This window comes from Bombyx mandarina, chromosome 06 (assembly GCF_030267445.1).
Source record: "Bombyx mandarina strain Sakado chromosome 06, ASM3026744v2".
Taxonomy (NCBI): Eukaryota; Metazoa; Arthropoda; class Insecta; order Lepidoptera; family Bombycidae; genus Bombyx; species Bombyx mandarina.
The window spans coordinates 4422007-4444195 of record NC_143213.1 but is presented as its reverse complement, the minus strand read 5'-3'; the positions used below and the strand labels follow the sequence as shown (position 1 = coordinate 4444195).

The window sequence follows — 22189 nt, the reverse complement described above, 5'->3', positions numbered from 1 at the left end:
GGGGAAAGTCTGATGCGGTGGAATCAGTCCTCCACATCGACTTGTTTCGAGGATCTTATGATCGCCGTCGAGACGTGATCAGTGAAGATGTTTATGGATTCGACGGTGTCCTCGGGGGATGGAGTTGAATCCGGGCCGCAAGGGAGGATTGGTGGAGCGGTGTCAGCTAAGCACGTGCCCAGCTTCTTCCAATCCACCATGGTCCTCGTATCTGGTTCGCGGTTGAGTGGGCGACCGAGCTGCATGACGACAGGTCGGTGGTCTGAGTCGAGTTCTGACATTGCCTCGATGGAGCGCAAGCGCAGAGTTACGTTCCTCAGCAGTGCCAGATCTATTGTGCTCGGACGACGCGCGGCGTTGTACGGATAGCACGTGGGGGTCGGGGGGTTGAATATCTCGAATGTGAGGTCGTCTATGAACGCGTCGAGACGCCTACCGTTCACATTCGTGCGATGGCAGTTCCACCTAGTGTGGTGGCAATTTAAATCGCCTGCCAGAATGACCGCGTCCCCCATACCGAGTAGTGTCTCGAGGTCACTGCTCAGGAGGGGTTTGTCAGGGGGGAGATAGACGGATGCGATGACGATCGGCTGGTCGTTCAACACATTCACACGTTGCGCTTGTATAGTGTTTAAAGTAAGTAACACAACGATAGCGCGATTCAGCTTTTGCGTCAAGCGCCATCTATCCGCGACAAACGGAATTGTAAAATAGAAAATTATATCACATTACAATGCGTTGGGCGTGCCATTTTCTATCGCTTAGTCGAAGAATTTTATTACTACTCCTACTACTCATTCAGTGATTGGAGTGGCATTAAAAATTATAAACTAGCTAAACCGTTGATTCTGGGCGAATGAGAGTTAGAACTAGCATCCAAAGGCGTGTCTCTATCCCATGTAGCGCCCTATAGTGAGTACGCGGTCAAAATGGAATACTCACAATGTAGCAGATTCATTGAAAGTTAGCCCACTGAGTTTCTCTCCGGATCTTATTTTATTGTTGTTTTAATATTAAATTATTATTGTCGATTTATAATTGCTTAAGTTGATAAAAAATGCTATGCAATAGCTTTACCGCGGCAGTCTCCGAGTGCCACACGTCTTTTTTATTAATGTTTTTTATCCCCATAAACGGAATGAATATTTCAGGGCTGATCAAAGAGGTATCAAGAGGTTACTGGAGACTAGGAGACCACTATGAACGTATGGCTTCAACCTTGAAACAGATCGAAGTCTGATTAGCGTAACACTGCTGTTGCTAGGGCAGATACTAGCAATGTTTTGAGGCTGAGCCTCGTGAGCTCACCCACCAGTAGGATAGCTCTTGGAAGCAAAAATAAAAGTACCGGTATAAAGGGGTTACCGGGTTCAATAGATATTACGACGTGTTGCTTATTAATACAGACTAGTGGTCCCGCAGTAGTCGAAATTCAACTATGATTAATTAAAATTTTACATTTCAAATTATTATAGTTCTATTGTCAAACACTATTATATTTCTATAATAAAAACACAGGTTTCGCCAAAACTACACTATAGATAATCTTTATACCTTTAAACGAGCAATTCCAATTATTGTATATTCTTGTATATTAATATACTTAGTCTGGCCATAAATACTGTTACAATAAAAAATAAATAAATTTCTATTGCAAGTAACATTTATTACTTTTACAGGTTGTTAGTTTAATACATAATTATAAAATAATTTAAAGTATAAAAAGCTTATTCGAAGTGGTCTCCATTGGCTGCAATACAGTCCTTTAAACGTTCCCAGACCCAGATCCGTCATCAAACATATTTTTTCCTGAACCTCCCAGCTCTGAACAAGCCATAGAGGCGACCATAGAGGATGTTGCTAATGCTCTTGCATCTTTTCAGAGTGGTTCTGCTGGCGGGCTTGATAGCCTAACTCCACAGCACCTTAAAGATCTAACTAGTGGCAGCTGTGGCGCCGTCGGCCAGTCTCTTTTAAAAGGCTTAAAAGATTTAATTAATTTTATGCTTTCGGGTAAAGTCAATGATAAAATCATTGACATTCTCTATGGTGCAAATTTATGTGCTCTAAATAAGAAAGATGGGGGAGTAAGACCAATTGCCGTGGGCACGGTATATCGCCGTCTGGCAGCCAAAATCTGTTGCAAGAAAAACATGGAAAAATTAAAACAATACTTCCAACCAGTGCAGTTAGTTAGGTTTTGGTTCGCGAGGCGGCTGTGAGGCTGCTGTCCACGCCTTAAGGACTTTTCTCCATGAGCAGGGAGGGGATGTGGTTCTCAAAGGCGACATCAAAAATGCCTTCAATTCAGTAGATAGGGCTACCTTGCTAACACAAATAAAATTCCTGATTGTTACCCATACCTTTGGCAATGCTACAGTCAAAATTCAAAATTAGTATACAAGAATAATCTAATATTTTCTCAAGTAGGTTGTCAGCAAGATGATCCTTTAGGGCCGGCCATTTTTAGTTTAGCAATCCACCCAATTATAACCAATTTGAAATCAAAATTAAACATGTGGTATCTCGATGATGGCACCTTTGGAGGCGATGTGGAGACTGTTTTAGATGATTTTTTATTTTTAAAAGAAAAATTTCATGAAATTGGTCTCCAAATTAATTTAAATAAATGTGAATTTTTTTTTTCAAATGATAAAATTTCGTTACCAAGTTTAGAGAAAATTAAGAAGCTTATTCCTGGCATTCAAATTGTAGATAAGTCATCACTTCGTCTCTTGGGTGCCCCAGTCTTTGAGGAGTCCATGCAGGACTTCGTTAAAGAGAAAATCCTAAATTTTAGTGCATGTTCAGGCCGTCTACTCAAAATTAACACCCATATGGCTTACAACATCATTAGATACTGCCTTTTCGTTCCCAAATTTACCTACTACCTCCGGCGTTGTCCAATCTGGACACAGAAAACTCTTTTACAGGATTTGGACAACATAGTGAGGGGTACACTCGTCGCGGCTTTGAACGTAGACATGGACGACCGAATATGGTCCCTAGCTTCTCTCCCGATAAAGCTTGGGGGCCTAGGCATCCGCAAAATTTCATGTGTAGCATTACCAGCATTTCTTGGTTCAGTGCACAGTACTTACGAACTCGTTTCTAAAATTTTGTCTTCGCCTTTATTGGATCCAAAAATCACTTATATGACTGAAGCAAGAAAGTGGTTACTAACCTGCCCTTATACTGATCTGCCCACGGTCCCGACTTCTCAGCGATTGTGGGATGAGCCGCTCTGTGAATTAATACGTAAAAATTTACTTGACTCATGTAGAGATTCAACAGAGCGTGCTCGCCTCCTCGCAGTTGCAGAATGGGAATCGGGGCTATGGTTGCAGGCCCATCCATCACTTCACACCGGCACTCTAATGTCCGACAATAGCTTTCGTTTAGCAACCTGTCTTCGCCTGGGGGCACCTTGCTGTGTTCAGCATCACTGCCAGTGTGGCAACATTGTCGACCGCTTTGGTTACCACGGGCTCTCATGCGTGAAAAGCGCTGGCAGAATATCCCGCCACGCCAGCATAAATGACATCATCCGTCGGGCCCTTGTCAGCGCCGGCGTGCCAGCCATTCTAGAACCGAATGGTTTGGTGCGAAGCGATGGTAAGAGACCAGACGGTATGTCGATAATTCCCTGGAAGATGGGTCGGTCGCTCGTTTGGGATGCGACTTGTGTAGATACCATGGCACCGACACATCTTCCTGCGACTAATTATAACGCTGGCAGCGCTGCTTCAACGGCTGAAGGCCTCAAACGACGGAAATATGAAAATCTCTCTAAAGATTTAATTTTTGTTCCGCTTGGGGTGGAAACTTTGGGCCCCTGGGGCCCATCTGCTAAAAGCTTTTTTAAGGACCTTAAAAAAAAACTTTTTGAGGCCTCGGGAGACCAGAAGGCCGGTATTTTGCACAAAGAATTAGCATTGCTATCCAGCGTGGAAATGCTGCCAGCCTTCTGAGAACTCTGCCAACCGGCGGTGAGCTAACGCAGATTTTCTATTTATAAGTAGCTTTACCTAAATAATTATTATTTTTATTCATTTATTAGGTTATTTTCAGAAAATGTTGTTTTATTCGTGTTTTCAATAATCAACTCTTCCCGACATCTATTGGCGAATAATAATACTATTTTTTCTTAATTGAGGGCAACTAACAGCTTTAAAGACACAACAAGATGGCGTTATGAAAAAAAAAAACCGAGTAAAGCTGGGTCATCATCTAGTAATATTAAATACAAGCAATATTAATCTGTGGCGTGCCCAAGTTTGGTCCTGCGATGAGTATGGCCCTGCGTTGGAGCATCGCACTATAATATTCGACGGCACTTGCAAAATGCTTTCATTCGGTTGAGTTCGAGACAGACATACGCTGGGTGCTCCGCTATTAACATCTGTTTTTGATCGCTCTTTAAATAAACATAAAATTGTAGTTAATTGGTGGTATCATGTTACTGCAACAAAATCACAAATCCATTCTCAATTTGACCACAGACTGAACAGTAACAAAATTTTGACAATTGACAGTAAGTAAAGAGTACCCCTTATAGCCTTCCGGACTAACGTGTCGATATTGAAGCAACTGGGCATCAAAATCAGACTGTCTACTGTATGTCTGAAGCGGATCCTCGAATATTTTGGTCACATTGCGAGGAAAGACGGCGATAACCTAGAAAAACTTATGATCACAGGGAAAGTTGAAGGCAACAGATCTAGAGGCCGCAACCCGACTCGTTGGTCCGATCAGATCCGCACCGCTTTGGACAGTACAGTGTACAGCGCGCTGCATGACGCCGTGGACAGGGGAAAGTGGAAAAACATCTTAAGATTGAAGCTCATGGGTGATGGTGGTCACGACCCTCAGACATGAGGAACACGATTTGAGGAGGAGGAAAGAGTACCCCTAATTATATTTATGTATATATATCCATATATTAATACGTGAAGGAAAAACTATGTATCCCTTTTTACGAAAATTGCGCGGACGGAGGCGTATGAAATTTCCCACACTTATAGAGAATATAGAGAAGGAGTGCAGAATGTTAATATTTTTTTTAATTATCCCTAAACAGTACATTAAATCAATAAAAAAATACATTACACAGACTGCCATGTATTTGACGCACATACTATTTATTTATTGTCAAACTTTTGTTCTTGACGTCTATGGTCAAATTGATAATAGATTAATGTTACAGTGTACAAACTTATAATTTCAATTAATTATAGTCGAATTTCGACTACTGGGCGACCACTAGTTCACTATAAGTGTGGAAAATTTCATACACCTCCGTCCGCGTAGTTTTCGTGAAAAGGGGTACCAAATTTTTTGCTTCACGTATTAATATATAAATGGTATTAGGCCACGACTACTTTTATATGTTTTCAAATAGCTCTTAACTGTAAAGGAAAATCAACACGTCACATTCGACAACGAGCTACGTATGTTTTCCGAAGCGTTCTTAATCCAATCACGATTCAGACAATGGCTTCACAACCGAAAGCTTCGACGCGCTGATTGCCAATTAAGGAATATGTGAGAATATGTTTGAGTACTAGCAAAATTGTAAAGCCAAATAGCTCACCGCATTTCTGAGTTTTATTAAGCACATTGTAAGTGAGAATGGTATTTGTAGCCCTAGAATTCAAATGTACTCATTTCCATTGAAAATCTTTTATCACTCTGTGGTGCTGTCAGTACACCAGCGTGAAAACAAGTGTTTTCTGTTTCATAATATGTTTACATTAAGTGGTATATTATTTTTATTTTATTTCTGTGCTTAGATGGGTGGACGAGCTCAAAATCAATGACATTGTCCAATGACAAGTCAACAAAGCAAAATGCAAAATCTAATTAAACATGACAATTTAAACCAGCCCGAAGTTTTATTAAACTGATGAATGATTAAGCCGATAATTTTCCCTTGATGCCATTTCAACAATGACCTCCATATCCTTCGACGATTTCTTGTCACTATCTTAGAAGATACGTATATTAACCATTTTGAGTGTCTCCAATGCGAATTAAAAAGGTTCAGTTGTCATTTGAGGTAGGTACTTCATTAGTTTTGAAAAATTGGTTCTTTAAATTTGTTTTCAGCAAAAAGTAACCTGTTCAAACTAAATGAAATCTTACTACTTAATTATCTTTCTTTTCTTTTTAATTACTACTATTTAGAAGTAATAGTCTTTATTACAAAGGCTCGTCCTTCTTTCATTGAAAACATTGTTTCAATAGAAAGCCAATTTCATTTTATTAGTGTCCGGAGTGCCTCTCACTGAAAGTTAATCAAGAGGAACGGTGTTTCATACAATTTGTAGGCCTCTTTGACCCTCCATAACAGTCAACAAGGACCCTAATGACGGTTCCCTTAAAAACCGTACCGTCTAATGCAATAAGCAAATATTTTTATATAATCACGTGAAATTTTCAAAATGACAATGTTTTATTGAGTACTATTGAAACCCGATCATTCTCTGATATCTGTATTTTAAATATCAATAGAAACTTCTAGCACGCCATCTGTTGCATGCAGCTGATAGTATGACAGAAACCTTCCGTGAATTGCCAACAATTAGCTTTACCAAGTTTCATCAGATAGGCTTATTGTTTTAAAAACGCATAAAGGACAAACATACTAACATTTATTTTTTAACCGTTTTATTGGCTTTTAGTCATATCCAAGAAATGCCCATAGCCATAGAAATGCCAAAGAAATCCTTTGTTTCTAATATCAATTACCCTAGTCTCGAAAAAAAAACCTGTATCTATTCCAAAAATTATCCAATTTCAATAATTTCCCATACAGCGAGCTTAAAAGCCACTGAGCGCCATAGAGCTTGCAATTTTATTTAAAATAAGCATAACTGTTAATACCTCGTGGCCTAAAAGTTAAGACCCTCTGTGTACTCGTATCTAGCTTTGCGAATTTGAATCCCGCAGACATTACTTAACTGGTTTAACTGGTGGTAGGTTAAATTGTGAGCCCGAGCGGGTGGTTACCACCGCTCTACCTATTTCTGGCACGAATCGATACGTTGTGGTTTGAAGGTTATTGCTATATAAGCTATATATTGCTATATAAGACTTACACTCAAAACTCAAGGTGGACGATCTATAGGATATATCTATTGAATATATCTATACTAGCTGACCCGGCAAACACTGTTTTGCCATATATAAGATTTCTAGGGGATTTCTAGGGAATTTCTAGTGTAGAAAAAAAAAACTAACTTATTGTAAGTGTGTAAGGATGTGGTAAATGAGTGAAAGAGGTATGTAGGCTGTGAACGATAAGGGAATATATAATAAAAATAACAAAACCTCATTCAACCACATAATACCTCATTATAACAAAAAAAAAGTCCAAATAAAAAAGAATATGTTAGGGGTGGACAACCCTAATCACTTAGGGGTATAAAAAATAGATAGTAGCCGATTCTCAGGCTTACTGAATATGCATAAAAAATTTCATGAGAATCGGTCAAGCGGTTTCGGAGGAGTATGGGAACGAACATTGTGACACGAGAATTTTATATATTAGAAGATCCGATAATCATCTCAGCTCACTAATCGTTCACCCACTTAAGCAACAAAATATCGAAACAGAAGAACATAGAACTTTATTTGTTTTGCTTAATAATATCATTCAGTAGTATTGAAATCCGATCACACTTCTCTCTGACAATTACAAAATATAATACATATCCACAACGTACATTATTTACTAGACAATGCAAATGTCAAACAAGTATGCCGAGTTTCAAGTCAATCATATTAAGCCAAAAATATTTGTTTGTGAATATCAAAATACATATTATTAACGAACAGAATAGCGTCTATATAATTTATGAAACAATTTATAAAACATTTTTGTGACTGATATCGAAGGCATGAGAAAAATGAGAAAAGAGAAAACTAGATTTTGAAATTTATGTCTAAAGAAACACGTCGCCGGCTATCCATATTTAAATTTTTAAAAACGAGCCAATATACGTCTTTGTATACTTAATTATAAGAAATAACAATTCAAGTACTACTATTTCGTTATATAATACATAAAGCCTCAATATATTGTGGTTCCTGATAAAACATCGTTGTGACCTAAATAATACCACTCAGCGATACAATGATATCCACTTACAGTGGCTACCGCATCCATTTATTCCTCTTTTTTTTTCTCAACTACTTACCAGCTCGGACATACTTAGTGAATTAAATTAAATTACTGAATTAAATTATATTATCTCTTTTATTTGTAAGAAATAGCTTCGTCTGATTTTCTTTGTATAAGGACCGAATTAATGATAGTAAAATATTATAATGAAAACGGTAAGTATAGTAATAATTAATTTTATAAGGGTTAGACGGGGTATCTTCTAGGACGACAGTCTGAATCCCTCGGGGTTTTATTTAAGGCTTAATCTTTTAAGTATCTTACTTAAAGATTTAACGTTAAGCTAGTGACTTGACAGGGACTGAGTCTATACCACATCTTTTGTCCATGGAGGACCTCAAATTATTTACTTTTTTTTTCTTACCTAAACTGATGGTTTAGAGACCATATCAACGTAACTTTAACTAGTAGGTGAGCTCATGGGGCTCAAACCTGACGACGTTGCTAACACGAACCCTAGCAAGAGCCGTGCTTTGCAGAATCTACCACCGGATCGGAAACGCGACCCACTGAGACGATCCGGCGAGAAGCTCAGTGGGCTGTGTCTGTGGGTTAATTTATTCGTCGAGCCCTTCGTCGCAAGCGACGGGTTCGGCGGGGATGATGACGGGTATTTACTTCGAAGAAACCATACTTTATGGCATAACTCAAAATAATAAACAGTTCTATTAAAGCTATCGGAATTCAATTTAGGGTTGACAACCCAGCATCTTTACCACTTGACTAGATTGTGATCCGTAAATCTCTTTGTGAATCGGAGTATTAAAAGCACCTGAGAATGTTGGAAGCTTCGAATACTGGGAGGTGGATATGAAGCAATCATCAGGAGATCAATTCTTTTTTTTTTTTATTGCTTAGATGTGTGGACGAGCTCACAGCCCACCTGGTGTTAAGTGGTTACTGGAGCCCATAGACATCTACAGCGTAAATGCGCCACACACCTTGAGATATAAGTTCTAAGATCTCAGTATAGTTACAACGGCTGCCCCATCCTTCAAACCGAAAGGCATTATTGCTTCACGGCAGAAATAGGCGGGGCGGTGGTACCTACCCGTGCGGACTCACAAGAGGTTCTACCACCAATAAAAATTCCCCAATCTCCTGATGAGAAGTAAAAGTATATCCTAATGAATGCAACGATCGACATTTATCTGAGATGTCGCCGTCCACATATAATGTTGATTGATAGCATCATTTCTTATGACGAGAACCTCGCAAAGAAGCAGGATAAATTGTTAAAATATTAAGATATATCCCACAAGACTACCGACATTAGTTTCTGAGTATAGTTGAGTCAGAGCACGGTTTGATACTGAAAATTTTTGAAATATATAATGTAAGCATGCTGCTAAATTTAGTATTCTAGAAAGCTCCATATGAGCTGTAGGTAGTATAATAATAAATAACTACAGTAACAAATCACGCACGGTCATCGGGCCCCAAATTAATATTCCGTGCCTTATGGGTGCCAAAGATTGACAAACATACTTAATTAAGATTAAACATTACACGAATGTTTGCCCAGTATGGAAATAGAACCGTCGTTGAACCGTTTGAAGTTATTCTTTATTCCATTATTCCATAAACCCCTAGTCGATTTTTAATTAATTTTTAAAGTCGTCGTGGCCTAAGACGTACTTTGCATTCATATATTTAGCGATGCACCAGTGTTCGAAACTCGCAGGCAGGTACCAATTTTTCTAATGAAATACGTACTTAACAAATGTTCACGGTTGACTTTTACGGTGAAGGAATAACATCGTGTAGTAAAAATCAAACCTGCAAAATTATAATTTGCGTAATTACTGGCGGTAGGACCTCTTGTGAGTCCGCACGGATAGGTACCACCACCCGTCTATTTCTGCCGTGAAACAGTAATGCGTATCGGTTTGAAGGGTGGATTAGCCATTGTAACTATACTGAGACTTTAGAACTTATATCTCAAGGTAGGTTGCGCATTTACGTTGTAGATGTCTATGGGCTCCGGTAAACGCTTCACATCAGGTGGGCCGTGAGCACGTCCAGTCACCTCAGTAATAAAAAAAAACCCACGACCCTCGGTGCAACAGTCAGTTTCGCTAACTACTGCACCACGGAAACAGTCAGTACTTAGTAATTTTTTTTAACTTTAACATAATTTTGAGATGATTCTGCCTATATTAGCAATAACTAAGAGCGTAAATGAGAAATTAACTGTTTTATTATTTGTACTTATAGTTTTAAATGGCCAATAAAGTCCATAATCGAATAAAATAGCACGTTCGATTTCATGTCAGACCGTATAACTAAATAAGTATAATAAAACCAAAAAACACGTTTAAATAGCAAATCGAACTAACTATTAAAATTGTTTTTTTATTCTGTTGAAATTACTCGGGATATTAAAGAGAAGTTATAAAATTATTAAATTGTCATCGGTTCTTTATGTTTAAAGATTCCATTACCTACAAACAAATATACCAAACTAATAAAAGCGTGTAGGAAAATAAAGTAAGGGTTACTTATATTATTCGTCTTTTTAAAAGACTAATTAATTGAGAAATCTTATTAAAATTTTTTGGTTTTGTTAAATTTAATACACCTTATCATCCCTAAAGAGAACGGAACAAAACAGACAGAAGATTAAGGACATAAAAATCCAAGAAATACTGAAAGGGCGGCATAAAGTAAATAACGGTGCTGACGCAGGGCTATCGACCGCAAGGGTTTTTGTACCAAAGCTCGTCCTATTCTAATGCCGAATGTAGAACATCGAGGTTGGATATAATATCAATATGATATTTATGTTTGGATACCTATAAAAGCTAATAAGTTATATTGATAGTAACTATTTCTGACGTAAAGCAAAGGACATTTTTATTCAAAGGATACATGTATATACGTTATTCCAATGATATAGATTTTTTTTTAATTTATCTAAAGGATGACATTCCCGCCTTTATACATATTTATGGACTTCGAAAACAGACACGTCAAATTCTAAATACCCCTTCATGAATAAACAAAGACTTTTTTGGTCAATTATCACGTTTTTCAATGCTTCGAATTGTGTATTTACAGTTTTCACGACCATCAACGATGATAGTGTTATTCGTTGAAATTTGAGTACGAGAGTATGCTTAATACCGTCTAATATTTTACGAAAAATTATTTAATAAGATTTCGTTGCGCACAGAATGAGCTAGCAGCATCTTACAGTACGACAGTTTGCTTGATTTGAGGTTTCATCTTCACGACAATAGGGTCTCAGGTGTGAGATAAACACCAAATCCCTAATCAATTGAAGTGAGGTTTTTAAGATTCATTGACCTGGCCATTTTCATCGTAAACTTTAAAGAATTCGAAACATCAATAAAAAGTATGAGAGTACTTTCGAGAGTTTTTTCCTTTTAATTTGGTAGACTAGTTTATCTGGTAATGATAGTAATTTATCTGGTAAGCTATGATGATACATTTTCTTAAGAAATGCTATTGTTTTTGTTTTGATTGTTTAAGTCCCTAAGACCTGGTGGTCCTAAGGTAAGGCAGAAAGATTCAACAGTATTTCGTCATCACAATCTGTATTGGGCTTCGTTTCTCCGAATCCTGATCACGCAGGAGCCAGTCACCGTCGCCGCCCTAGACACGTCCTTACGGATCCATCAGATCCAATAACATTTGCATTAGACGCCTTCAGCTCTGACACTAGGAGCAGGCTCAGGAACCCCGGTAACCGTACTCGTCGAACTCAGCAAAGCGTTCGACGAGTACGGTGCACCCATACATCAGTCCGCTGAGTTTCTCGCCGGATCTTCTCAGCGGGTCGCGATTCCGATCGGATAGTAGATTCATTCGCAAAGCAGCTGCTCTTGAGTTGTTAGATCTCCTTCGGTTGTTAGATCTCGCTCGGGCAGCTGTTAGCAAATCCCACCCCTCCTGGCTGAGCCTTTACTCACCCACCTGTCCTGGTGAAACTGGATAGGCCTCCGGGCCATCAGTAATTCTTCAATAATAAAAAAAGGCTTTGCACTTTACTTCGGGCCAAGCTAGTCTGATTGTCTTCATCTCCGTTGTTACAGTGCGCCCCCAAGTCTGCTTGAGACGACTTACTTTGCGCTTCATCTGGAAGCTTCCACTCCAGACTTGCCTCGGGATGTGTGTAGGCTCTCTGAGAGTAGATATCCATGTCCAATTCTGGCGCATGATCTCCTTGTCAATTGGGATTTCCCGACACGCCTCCCACAGGCGTTCTTTGGAGATTTTCTCGGGCCATCAAATGCCAATTATTTGCGGCAAGCAGCGGTCGATGTAAGCCTGAATTGGCTGCGAAATCACTCTGATTACCTTTCATGTTTCGCACCATTACAACAAGACAGATTTCACTCAAGAGATGCTATAATTATGTAATACTAGCTGACCCGGCAGACTTCGTAGTGCCTCAATCGATAAATAAAAGACCTAAACTTTTGTATAAAATATACTTAAAACAAATAAAAGGAATCCGTCCGACAAACAAACATGTTATTTTTATTTAATTCCGGCCATTTTCATATTTATCTACCTTTTAAACATTCTCTGGACTAACACAAATAATCCAAGACCAAAATTAGCCAAATCGGTCCAGCCGTTCTCGAGCTTTAGCGAGACTAACGAACAGCGATTAATTTTTATATACAGGGTGGCCCATAAGTCCTTTGAAAAGTAAAATTTGAATAAAACGAACAGGGCGCGCGTGAGCGGTGCAGGGGAAGCGGGGGGAGTAACTTCGGTTTCTGGGAATTTAGTCGCGATGGAGCGTTTTACCGGAGCGGACCGTGCGTTTTGTGTGCGCGAGTTTTATAAAAACGACAATTCGGCAACCGTTGCGCGGCGTAAATTTCGAGAACACAAAGGTTTACACAACTTTGACGACACTCCAACTCTTCAAACGATTAAGAACTGGGTTGCTAAGTTCGAGGAGACCGGTTCGACGTTAGATAAACCGCGGTTGGGTCGCCCAAGGACGTCACGTACGGAACAAAACATAGACACAGTGACACAGTCTATTCGCGAAAATCCGACACAGTCAACTCGTAAGCGCGCCAGAGCATTAAACGTATCCAGGACATCGTTACAACGGATTTTGAAGAAAGATTTACATATGCACCCTTACAAAATTCAGTTGGTTCAAGAATTAAAGGAAACTGACGGTATTCAAAGACAAAATTATGCGAATGAAATGTTGAATCGGTTTACTTCCTTCAATAACATAATGTTCTCTGACGAGGCTCATTTCCATCTTAACGGGCATGTTAGTAAACAAAATTGCCGCTATTGGAGCCCCATCAATCAAAAACTTAAGCATCAGAAGCCCTTACATAGTCCGAAAGTGACTGTTTGGGCCGCTATGTCAGCCCATGGTATCCTAGGGCCTTACTTCTTTGAGGATGGCAGAGGGTGCGCAGTTACTGTTACGTCGGAGCGATATGTGGCTATGATCGAAGAGTTTTTCATACCAGAATTGCAAAACTTTTCAGGCTTTAATGCCAGGACGTGGTTTCAACAGGATGGGGCCACTTCTCACACCTCAAAGTTATCTCTAAGAGAGGAGACATTTCCTGGCCTCCACGTAGTCCAGATCTGACCCCGATGGATTTTTTTTTTGTGGGGCTACCTTAAGGCTAAAGTATACGACACAAACCCGCGGTCAATTGAGGCCCTAAAAGAAAACATCCGCAGAGAAATGACAAGCATTTCAGCAGTGACGTGCCGCGCAGTCATCGACAATTTTAGACGTCGTTTGCAAGAGTGCCGTGATCGCAACGGATTACATTTAGGAGATGTTATTTTCAAAAAATAATTCCCGTTTTTTAAGCTTTTTATGTAAATAAAAATTTAATTCATAATGTAATTAGTTTTATTTTAATAATTTTTTTTCATATCAAAGGACTTATGGGCCACCCTGTACTTATATATAGACTAGCGTCCCGCTCCGGTTTCGGTCGGGTCTTTAACAAAAATTTCAAAATAAAAAATTATAATACACACACATTAACCCTTATATTTGCGTCAGGTCTCTAAAAATAAAAAAATATAAAGATAGTGTGAATATATATTTTTTTATAAACTTTTATTTTCATTTCAATTATATTTGTTTTTATCTATTTTTTATTTTTTATTTATTTTATTATTTTTCAAATTTTCGTAAAAAGCTCATACATACAAAACAAAAGCCATTGAGTTTATTGAGTCAGAGCTTCCTTGTACTGGCTGAACCCTTGCTCGCCCACCTGTCCTTGTGAAACTAGAAAGGCCTCCGGGCCACCAGTAAACCCACAATTATAAAAAAGCTTGCAATTATAAATTATAAAAAATTATATTTGACGTTGTTTTATTTTTTTAAAATAAATTAACACTTATTGTGGCATAACTATAATAGTCAGACATATGCTGTCGCTACACTTTTGTAAATAATAATGTGTTCTACAAAGTCGTAGTACATTATTTTATTCTATCATCAATAGTTTTCTCAGTGCACGCGATGTAAAGCATATTTTAGCTTGCGTTACATTATTGGAATTTTAGTAAGGATGCCTTATTTAAAAAAAAGAAGAATATAGCCTATGTCACTCAGGGATAGTGTAGCTTCCAAACAATGAAAGAATTTTTCAAATCGGTTCAGTAGTTTCGGAGCCTATTCAATACAAACAAACAAATAAATCTTTCCTCTTTATAATATTAGTATAGATTAATATGACGATAAAAAGTAATCGCACAGACTCAGTAAATTTCCTATTATGAAGCTGCAATTTTTCTTCTTCGCTTCAATATTTCTTTTGTAGTAGGGGAGATGCGATGACGGGCTTTTAACTAGGGATTCAATAACTAACTACGGTCCTAAGGAAAGATGTAAGAGTTAACGTGAAGCTAACGGTGTTTGAAATTTTCCTGTCATATATCGAGATCAGAGAAAATTGTTTAAAACAGTATTTAATATGTCCGTTTGATAAATAAGAAAGTCTAACATCGTGTAAATATTAGTTCTTGATTAAAGACAGACAAAATTACCACTCAGAAAAGTGTTGTATTTAAATTTCCATTCATTTGAAAAAGAAATAAAGGAGGCGGTCTAAATTCTTAAAATTTTTTTGAACAAAGAGTTTATTTGTCTCGTCCAGAAACGGTTACTTAATTTAAGATAAAAAATGTTTCAACGTAATTAAAAAAAGAAAAAGTTGCGCAATACTTTGAAGGTTCTGCCGGAAGTTATTAAGTATACATATAAGAACCACTTGAGTTTTATTCTAGAGTGTGAAGTTGTAGTGAGCGATGCAAATATGATAGTGTTCAAATCCCGAAGGCAGATACCAAATTTTCGTTCGTGATCAGGTGTGAAATAAATATTTTTCACACCTGATCACGAACGACTTACACTATGTAGTAAAAATAAAATCAGTAAAAAATAACGTATTGTGTAATCACCTCTGGTAGGGTATCTTCTGTGTTCGTACCACTCTGACATGACGGAACTGCGGCTCAACCATCCATGGCGCCGTCATATATTTTGTTACGCGATCTTTATATTTTATTATTCGATATTTATCTTGCAAGTATTAATTTAATTGGAATCAAAGAAACAGTGTTTTCATTATTTAAACAATTTCTTGTGTGATTTTAATTCATTTAAGTTCTGAATTATCGTAATTCGATCCAAACTCATACCTCTGCACAGTGAACATTGAAAGCCTCAATCGAACAATCGAATTGAATGCCCATTTATGCAAATATGTTTGGAATATTGAACTACGCGTCCTTATAATATAGCAGAATATAGTATACGCACTCATTTAAGTTAAATAAGTTGCCAGACAAAACTTGTTGAAGTTAATAAATATTCAAATCGATTAATTGAATTTGAATCTGTGTTATGTTTGAAAGTAATTTGAATTTTGAGCCCGTGCCGATTTTTATTGTTACCTTTCAATCTGCCACAACACTATTCCTTAGTTTCATTCGAAGGTAAATATAGATATCATTTCTTAAAAATGAAGACTTAAATCTCAGGGTGGACGAAGGAGTTCATATAATTGTTTAAAGTAACCTGCAGGCATTTCAAACCAGAGATACTGTGAGCTAATCTGCTCCACTATGGTAATAAAATCGAATCCATAATCTAGGCTACAAGATAAATTAGAAGACAAGATTTAGAACTATTTTCATTATTAATTTTATAACTAAATATGTCGTATAACATTTTTAGAATACTCGTTTTTTTTTTTAAAATATAAGCTATAGACACCTTTAAGTGCACGAAGCGACTAGTGATCTCAGTGTTTTGTATTATACAAAATACTTTGAAACCTTATCTCTGCTACCTGGATTCGCTGCAATCATCGATAGTAAAGTTTCAAGGCATCATTATAACCACATACAATCCAGCTCTGGAATTAGCTACCCCATAGCGATTTCTGGACGCTATGAGGTTAGAAAACAGTCTATAACGATTGGTGGCGGCTTTGTATAGTATGTTCATAATGCGTAAACCTTCGAAAGCCACGACAAAATGATTATGAAGACACAATATTTACAAATAAACATACACATACATGCAGGTAAGGCCACTGACGGCCACGGTTGGCGCGCGTTTTACGAACCCATTTAATTCGTGCATCAATCAGTTCGTTTTAAATACTGCCATCAAGTTTTTTTTAACAGCGATCAATTAAGTAGTTGCTGTAATTTAGATATTATCGTTAAAAAAATTGTATTAGGAACTAAAAACTTATCGTTGTTTTTAGATATCCAACAAATCGGCTTAACACTTTCACATAAATAAGCTAACAATGTAACAGGTACGTATTTTACATAGATCCACTAAAAATCAGATAATGAATTAACGAAAATTAACTTACCACTTTTTGTAAACTTGTAAATAGCTGTATTATTAATTACTAGCTTCCTCAATAAATATGCTATCTGACATTGAAAAAATTTTTCAAATCGGACCAGTAGTTCCTGAGATCAGCGCGTTCAAACAAACAAATAAACAAACTCTTCAGCTTTATTATATTATAGTATAGATTAATTTACATTATAAATTGTCAAAATTGTAAAATCATAAACAAATCAAAAAGGTCTAGAAAGTGATAGTAAACTCAATCTGGAAACTAAATCAAAATTGGCATTTAGCTGAGGTTCAATTTGCGTTTCTATTTACGAAAAGCCAACAAGGGCTCTCTGGGGAAGTTTTAGCGGGGAAAAATTGAATAGGCGACCTTTTAATGCAAAGTTGAAGCAGTCTCCGCAAATATCTTAACGGTCATTGTTATCCGTTGATTTTCCTAATAGTAAACGCATTTGTTTCTTGCTCGTTTGCCTCTCGTTGTTATAAAAAAAAAAAAAAAAAACTCAATTAGAATTCGTGAATTTAAGCCTGTCTGTCTCTCTTCTTGTTTGTTTTGAAATAAATCGAAATAATTGCTTGATTGCACTGTACCCAAGCTCACGGCAGATATTAAATGATCACCTCGACGTGTAAGGTTGAACTTTGAATTGTTTTTCGTAAAAGCTGCTACGTCAAACCAGAATTGACGACTGATTTACGATAGAAAAAAAGGTAATAGAACATGGATATGGATATGCGAGTTCGAAGTCGTCGTAGCCTAAAGGATAAGGCGTCCGGTAAATTCGTATCTAGCGATGCACCGGTGTACGAATCCCGCAGGCGGGTACCAATTTTTCTACTGAAATATGTACTTAATAAATGTTCACGGTAGACTTCCACGGTGAAGGAATAACATCGTGTAATAAAAATCAAACCCTCAAAATTATTATTTGCGTAATTACTGGTGGTAGAACCTCTTGTGAGTCCACACGGGTAGGTACCACCACCCCGCCTATTTCTGCCGTGAAGCACTAATGCGTTTCGGTTTGAAGGGTAGGGCAGCCGTTGTAACTATACTGAGACCTTAAAACTCATATCTCAAGGTGGGTGGCGCATTTACGTTGTAGATGTCTATGGGCTCCAGTAACCAATTAACAAAAGGTGGGCTGTGAGCTCGCCCACACATCGAAGCAATAAAAAAAAAACAATGTCCTACTATTAGAGGTGGATTAACTATTGCTTTTATCTGTTTGGGTTCAGCAACATAGTCTCGCTTAGAAGCAGCCGAGTGCTCTCTTCGAGTACATTTATTTACATTACCATGACCACGTTTCCCTCGTTACACTCCGAGGTACCAGCACAACGAGCGAAAGAAACTCATCAAAACTTTTTTTTTTTTACTCATGGCAACGAGTACACCGCACTGAGTTCGTGACATCTTCGCAACGCAAGTAAAACTTTGCCCATTTAAAACTTACTGAATAGGTAATTGACATTTTTATTATGAGACAAAACGAGATGAGATGTAAATTAGTTGTTTGTTTGGTCTGTTCTGGACGTAATTGAGTTTGCCCAACTAAAAGTAAGAGTTTTAAAACGTGGCCGGAATTTAATTATGGTTTTTAAATTGGAACTTTAAAAGAATCGATCGAGAAAGATAGCAGAGGCTGAACATATTTTAAACGAATTGTGTACAGTCTAAACAAGACACAAACGCGCCATAGACGCGCACTCACCGTTCAGTAAGAAATTTAATTCGCGATTAATTTAATATTAAGTAACTAGCTGACCCGGCAGACTTCGTAGTGCCTCAATCGATAAATAAAAGACCTAAGCTTTTGTATTAAATAAACTTAAAACAAACAAAAGGAAGCCGTCCGACGGGGGACACATCAAAGGAAAAAAATTGACATTTTTATTTAATTATGCGGTAGGCAGCGACTTGCGGTAGGCAGCGGCTTGGATCTGCCCCTGGCATTGCTGAAGTCCATGGGCGACGGTAACCACTCACCATCAGGTGGGCCGTATGCTCGTCTGCCTACAAGGGCAATAAAAAAAAATCCCAGCATTTTCATATTTATCTACCTTTTAAATCTTCTTTGGAGTACAAATAATTCAAGACCAAAATTAGCCAAATTGGTCCAGCCGTTCTCGAGCTTTAGCGAGACTAACGAACAGCAATTCATTTTATATATAACTACATATAGATATTGGAAGATACTTTGTATTTTTTCTTTATCATTGACTTTGAAGACAACGTTCATCACATAATAGAGTAGTGAACAACGCTCTTTCATTGCTCTTATCTATACTAATATTATAAAGAGGAAAGATTTGTTTGTTTGTTTGTTTGTTTGTTTCGAATAGGCTCCGAAACTACTGGACCGATTTGAAAAATTCTTTTTCCATTAGAAGCCGACATTGTCCCTGATGAACATAGGCTACTTTTTTTTTTATTTTTTTTTTTTTGTTTCATGTGTGTTTTAATGTTTCCGAAGCGAAGCGAGGGCGGGTCGCTAGTGATTAATATGAACGATTAGCTGATTTAGTAGATCACGATATCTCTCTGCTTATAACATGAGCATAGTTTTAAAATCCGCTAGCTTCTTGTTGCAACTACTAACGCAATGACAAGGGATTCAACTTACGACCATATCCGACAATCATGTTTTTTAACTACTCGTATTCCAGAACAAATTCAAACTTTGATGTAAAAGATAAAAAATAGTACATAGAGGCGATTCAGTTATGCTATATTTCAAATCAGAATGCATAATTAAAGCAATGTTATACATATTTTCTTTCAAACAGCTTCTTGTTTTTTTTTTATGTTTGAGAGATTACTGGTGGTCCGGAGGCTTTTCCAGTTTTACCAGGAGCTTCTTGTCATTTACCGAACCGATAATATCATCCCTTGGGCTTTTATATAGAAATCAATCATCGTCGTTATACAAATTTAAAGCAATTAGTCAAAACTAGGAATACTAACCGCAGTCTTCCAGCTTTGACTTATGTATCTAAAATTCGGGTTTGCAGTCACGTATTTACATACAAATGTACATATATTGAATAATTCAAAGCCCGGCTTAACGTGCCGTTCTCTTCGAATCACGCTAAAAGAATACAAATTGATTTTGTTGTTGTTCATTGTACGTTGTTCCTAAATTATAATTTAATTTAATTAAATTGTACAAAATTTTATATCAAATTCGACTGACGTAAATAAGATTGGCCTATGCTCAATTTAACTAAAAAATATATTAACGGGTACATACTGGTGGTAGGACCTCTTGTGAGTCCGCACGGGTAGGTACCACCGCCCATGAAGCAAGCAGTAATGCGTTTCGGTTTGAAGGGTAGGGCAGCGGTTGTAACTATACTGAGACCTTAGAACTTATATCTCAAGGTGGATGGCGCATTTAAGTTGTAGATGTCTATGGGCTCCAGTAACCAATCCGTCCACCAATCTAAGCAATAAATATAAATATAAAAAAAAGGTAAAAAAATCTTATTTGACCTTCGATGTATCAAACCATTTATTATTTATTAGCCCGCACGCACGCACGCACGCACGCACGCACGCCCGCACGAAAAACAGGCGAACCTACCCGTGCGGACCCACAAGAGGTCCTACCACCAGTAAAAACCTTGAATACTTTTTCATCATAATAGATGACTCAATTCCTATAAGACTTTCAAAACATTAGTCAGTTTAGAAGCGAGTTGTTCGCGTCTGGAAATCCATTAGAACAATAAATCAAATTCGAAATGGATGAACCAAAAATGGCAAACGAATAACGTCGAATTCCAGTGTTCAGTTATACCAATTAACGCAGAAGTTGAAAACTTTTTTGTTTAACACTCTGTATTCGGACAGTTAGCGAACGAAAATTGTTCCCCCATTCAATCAGGAACACTAACATGCCAGCTTTGACTTTCACAATGGCATATCAAATTTATACAGCCACCGGATAATGCTGATTGGGGTTTCAACAGTTTTAACTTTAACCTAAATTCTGCTGTTTTAGCTTCTTAGAATACCGTTGTATATATAGAATTTGGAAGTAAGCCTGCAACTATTATATAATTATAAAGCTGTACGGATTACCTAAGACATTTTGTTCATTTATTGAAATATATATTTTTAAGGGATTTTATGACCTGGTATCTAGAACCATTAGGTCAAGTCTTATTTTGATTTTAACGAAAACTTATTTATATAAAAAATGATATTATGAAATGAAATAAGATGAGATGATATGGGATGAAAAATAATCTCAGTAAAATGGTGGTCATTTACTGAGTGAGACTTTTTCAATGGGTTTTTTTTAGAAGTTACGTTCAGCGGCTTTGTTTCATTTTCCCACATTTGTGCACTTTCACATATACTAAACAGTTAATAAGCCACCGCTATTACATAATAATATTATTATTTAAACCTGAAGAAACACTAAATAAACAATCACACAACAATTTGTAGTCGTCGTGGCCTAATGGATAAGACGTCCGGTGTATTCGTGTTGAAGCGATGCACCGGTGTTCGAATCCCGCAGGCGGGTACCAATTTTTCTAATGAAATACGTACTCAACAAATGTTGACGATTGACTTCCACGGTGAAGGAATAACATCGTGTAATAAAAATGAAACCCGCAAAATTATAATTTGCGTAATTACTGGTGGTAGGACCTCTTGTGAGTCCGCGCGGGTGGGTACCACCGCCCTGCCTATTTCTGCCGTGAAGCAGTAATGCGTTTCGGTTTGAAGGGTGGGGCAGCCGTTGTAACTATACTTGAGACCTTAGAACTTGTATCTCAAGGTGGGTGGCGCATTTACGTTGTGGATGTCTATGGGCTCCAGTAACCACTTAACACCAGGTGGGCTGTGAGCTCGTCCACCCATCTAAGCAATAAAAAAAAAAAAAAAAAAAATCACACAACTTCACTCCTTACTTTAAAACAAATCACACAACTTCACTCCTCGCGTTCCCGCCAAAAAGTCATTTTATTGGCATAACGTAATGACGTAACCAATTAAACGGACTCCAAAAATATCGCAAGCCCGAATCTTCTTTAAGATAAAACAAAACATACCCAAGAGTGAGTAGGTATGTGAGGCACAATCGTGGTTCATTCAACGGGGGAATTCAAGTAATTTCTAAAAG

At 37.6% G+C, this 22189-nt stretch overlaps 1 pseudogene; it reads left to right on the top strand.

The window, feature by feature from the left end:
- The first annotated feature begins 2341 nt into the window (after nt 1-2341).
- LOC149502805 (uncharacterized) lies at nt 2342-4052 on the top strand (annotated as a pseudogene).
- The last annotated feature ends 18137 nt before the right edge of the window (nt 4053-22189 follow it).